This window comes from Stomoxys calcitrans, chromosome 3, assembly GCF_963082655.1.
Source record: "Stomoxys calcitrans chromosome 3, idStoCalc2.1, whole genome shotgun sequence".
NCBI lineage: Eukaryota > Metazoa > Arthropoda > Insecta > Diptera > Muscidae > Stomoxys > Stomoxys calcitrans.
Window position 1 is genome coordinate 72882790 of NC_081554.1, and position 4539 is coordinate 72887328.

The 4539-nt window shown below is 40.6% G+C and overlaps 1 long non-coding RNA gene across 3 annotated transcripts; it reads right to left on the bottom strand.

Moving 5' to 3' along the window:
• Positions 1–1894: 1894 nt before the first annotated feature.
• LOC131995519 (uncharacterized) lies at positions 1895–3776 on the bottom strand. Of its 3 annotated transcripts, XR_009397476.1 has the most exons (5): positions 3440–3776; positions 2944–3088; positions 2783–2873; positions 2485–2652; positions 1895–2400 (listed from the first exon to the last, which is right to left on the bottom strand). It is a non-coding gene; the product is annotated as an uncharacterized LOC131995519 (long non-coding RNA). The 3 variants fall into 3 exon arrangements; XR_009397475.1 differs by having other exon boundaries at positions 1895–2649; XR_009397474.1 differs by having other exon boundaries at positions 1896–2652.
• Positions 3777–4539: the final 763 nt, after the last annotated feature.

Genomic DNA, 4539 nt, shown 5'->3' on the forward strand with positions numbered 1-4539 from the left:
TAAGGCTACGCAGTTAGAGTTAATCAGGGAACAGCTCAGGAAGAACATGGCAAAGAGCTACCTAGGTAGGGCCAAGAAGTACAACACGAGAGCCAGAGTAGTTAAATTTTTCCCCGGCCAAGAAGTTTATCGTCGAAACCACCAGTTAAGCGATTTCAGCAAGAATATTAATGCGAAGCTGAACAGAAAGTACTTGAAGTGCAGAATAGTGCGCTCAATAGGAAGATGCCTTTATGAGATAGAGGATACTAGGGGTAAACTAATTGGCGTTTATCACGCCAAGGACCTAAAACAATAGAACACCTTTTTTTTTAAGTGAGGAACAGGAGGTCTGGAAGCCCATGACTCATCCGCGAGATTTCACCTAACACCTGCCACCAGAGCAGTCTTCAGAGATTCCAAAACAAGATTACGATGGGAAGCTCCCCGCTGTCTGACTCGAGCGGGAATGTATACATTTATGGGATAAGACAAGTATGTCTGTCGTTGGCGCAAGGTTCAGCTCATCTCGCTAAACACCGCATTGCTGCGGACGCTTAAGTATCCGTCTGGACTATGCCACGGGATCGTGAGCTGTGATCAACAAGGCCTCGGAGCTATCGGTATGTATCGAAGCTGAGTCAGAGATGGGGGAGAACAAGTATCAAGACTCACCGCGGTGTACCTGATGGGTTATCGTATCCGGTATCGGTGGCTCTGGATAGTGTTCTGGTTGGTGGTGGTCGGTTTCATCTTTTGGATGTGTGCCCGAAGAGATATAAGACCTGAATAAAATCCTATGTTTAAGAGGTTTTGAAAGTTTGAAGTTTTTCCAAAAAAAGTTTCGCCATACTATGCGAGCTTCAAGGGTTCTTACTAGAGGGTGATCACTAAACCGTTTTTTTTTTTTTCCTAAAACCGGTTATCGAACTATCCGAAAAATTAACTTTTTAAAGAGCCGGTTTGAGTTTTGAGATTAAAAAAAAAAAAAAACCGGTTTAGGCGGTTATTTTTTTTTATAAACGTAAACCATTTTAAAATTTTTAGATAAGCCTTAGGTGAGGTCAAAAATCTAGCAGCGTATCCTTTTTCAGTGGCTGAAAAAGGTTTGCTGAAGGATTTTTGAAATTTTGAGAAGACGAAATATCGAATGAAATTTTCTCTAACGACAACATTTTAATAAAGTTGATTATAAAGACCAAATTTCAATGAGAATTTTCCTTAAATCAATTTTCAATAAAGTTTTTTAAATTATTTTCTTTTATGTCTAAGGCTATTCGGAGCTTTTTAGCTCTCGTTTTTGTTATTATTTTCAGTTAGTGTTATTTTGTTTTATGGGTAATTGTACAACGAATTGGCCCATTCATGAAAAACGCACACACACGTACATGCACAAAACCTTTTTAGGCCCAGTGGACAATAGTTTTTTATTATTTTTTCCCCTTTCTTTCACACACAATATCTTCTTACACAGATTTTTTTTTACACACTTTTCACTGTCACTTTCGTTTTAGTCACTAAATACTTACCCTTTTTTTTCATCCATTTTAATTTTTATCAGCAGCCGGTCCGTGTTGTGTTGGTTTTTTTTTCATTTAATTATGAACGACAGCGGCCATTCATTAAAATGATCGGCGTAAATAAGTGCTGCCATTCATACCGTAGCCAGCGCGGTTCACAATGAAAGCGGCAGACGCTTTTTGACAGGCGGCAAATTTGTCGCAATAGTGGGGCGTATACACTTCAGGTCATGTTTGGTTGTAATTGATTTTAGAAAACTACGGTTTTAATCGGCAGGGAATGCTAGAATTTCATATAAGGAGTCCGAGAAGATTGATCGGATCATTTTTATTGATGAATACCACCGGAAAGAGATGTTTTTTTGTTGCTACAAATGGTTGAACGACAGTTCCGTGCGATTTTCCGTTTCGACAGCGCCGTAAAGATAGGGATTGCAGATAACAGGAATCCAGTGGGAACCGCACTTTTTCCCTCCCATCCTTTGATAGGAATATCGGCAGGGTGGTTGGGTTTGTGGTGTGCGCCGAATAATGGCGCTACAGCGCCACCTGGTTGTGACTTGCCTTACTCCAGCGACACCTACTGGCTATGGTTGGCCCTCATCAGGGAGAGGGAGACAACCAGCTGACACCAACCTGTCATTATGGCTGCCCCCATATGTTTTGTTGGTGCCGGCTGGAAGACCAACTTCATGATGGAGACCAACCAAAGCCAAGCTGGCTAGAGTCCCCAAGATGAAGCGTTCTTTTTGGTTATGGACAGCAAGCTTACCGGAGGTGGAGTGAGACCCAAGTGGAAATAAATAAAGAAAAAGACAGGAACGTAAAAACCTGTAAGGGAAGAAAACACTAAACACCTGAAAAGAAAACGATACCTGAAAAGAGAAAAAAAAACATTAACCTGAAAAGAAAGGAAAATAAAGTTATCTGTAAATAAATAAGATAAAACGAAGAAAGTAAATACTTAAAAAACCCAAAACTCCACCTCCACTGTCCCGACGTTGGAACATCAGCCAACCAGGCGATAACAGCACAGCGTTGGTCAGCCGACAACGCCAAAGGTACCCTCTATCAGAGCCCTTTTCCCATACATAAAACAGGACAATACGCTTGACTTAGACGGACGGACAGACAGCTACCTGACACAAAACTTCTGAAAATAAAGGTTTTTAAATAAGGAAACCATTATAGAAAAGTTGTTGAGGCAGGGCTGACATCATTTCTTGTATTTTATTTAGCGCCAGGAAATTAGGAAGCGCCCTTTCAGCTTAGGTTGAGCTCACCCATAGGCCAGGAAGGTTTCAGTAAAAGGTACGTGGGGGCCCTTGCTCCATCATAGATGTCCACCTTGTTTTAGCGTTGACCAACAACATCCTATAAAAGAAAGCAATACAACTTTTATTTAAAGAACACCTACATAAGACTACAGCAACATTATACTTACCATCAGACGGACGGACAGGAAATAGGGTAGACGACAAGCAGGGTCGGTACCATTGCAGGACTGGTGCTACAGCTAGGCAATCCCAGCTCCGACATCAAGGCCATCACTAGGCGAGACCAGAAAGAAGATTCGATGACCCATATTGCTGGAAGGAAGAAGAGAGAAAAGAAAACGAATTAAATGCTGAACTGAAAGCATTTTCTTTTATATATATATATATATAATTTTTTTTTGTCATTGAATTTAGGACATGAAATTTTGAATCAACCTATATTTTAAATTGATTTTTGAATTGCTTCATTCGATCTTCCTATTTGTTTTTTTTTGTTTATTCATTTAATCATCATTATAAAGATTTGTTAGAATTTAGCTACTGCGAAAATGCAATAAAGCCAAAACTGGAATTTTATAACGTTTTAACATGAAATAGTTCAGTTTTATCTTATGAATATGGAAGGCTAAAAAGCAGGTAAGAAAAAGGGTAGCTCAAACTTACCGGTCCAGGACAAACAGGTGTATTTGGGGTGTCCTCATAGATTATGACGCAAGAGGGCACCATGGTGGGGTGGGTGCGTCCAGACACCAGCTGAATGCTAAGTGGTGTCAACATGGTAGTGTGTGTCTGTCTAGTATTGTTCATGGTTGTTGTGTAGGTATCAGTGTCCCTCCATCAGCTGGTTGATTTTTGTTTTTTTGTCACCTGCTTTGGAGGAGGTGAACTGGCAAGAACCGCGCCCTTTTCGACTGAGCCACAGCCGGTGCTCGAACGCCAGCAGCCAGCGCCCGTCAGTTCATTTCCTCCCCTCCAAGCAAAGCAGGGTTCCTTCGGGAGCACGACAACTGTTTGATCTATAGTTTTCTCCTTGTAGCTCTGAATATCTCGCTCTAAATCATGAATATCCAACGGGATTTCTCTGAGCGTTGGATCCCTATCCACAAAATGGTGGTTTACTGCGACAATAGCCCAGAAGACAAAATTTAATTGTATCTCGCATGAGTAGGGCTTTTGACTCCTGATAAATGTGGTCCACACAAGACCTAAAGACACCTACCGTCGCAGTTCGTAGAGCAACATTTGGAAGGTCTGAATATTCTTCCACTGTATGGTGCTCAACTGGCGAGGCCACCGGCCGTACAAAGTTTACCAATACTTGGCGAATTGCTTTTTTTGTTATTAACCAGTTTTCCTTGTCAACGACCCAAGTTGAGTGAGTGAGTTGTTGCTGAAGATTTGGTGGCGGGTATACAAAACAAGTGCAATCTTAAACTGTTACGCCTACGATATAAACTTTGAATTTTATTGAAATATAGCTTCATATTAGACATATTTTAACATCATCAGCAAAAACTCGAGAAACCCATTCTATATTATCTCAGCCACGGCACTTTAGTTTCTAATTTCAAATCTTGCTGATGACAACATTTTTTCCAAATTTTTTTGCTTAAATTATGTGCAAAATCCCGTACAATTCAAGTCCAAAACAAAGATAAGAAAACGGCAAACAAAGGTAGTTTGGGAAACATTTACAATTATAAGCGCAGTGGGATGCTTTTAACTAAACCGCTTCACCGCCTGATTCTGTAATCAAGCTGCCA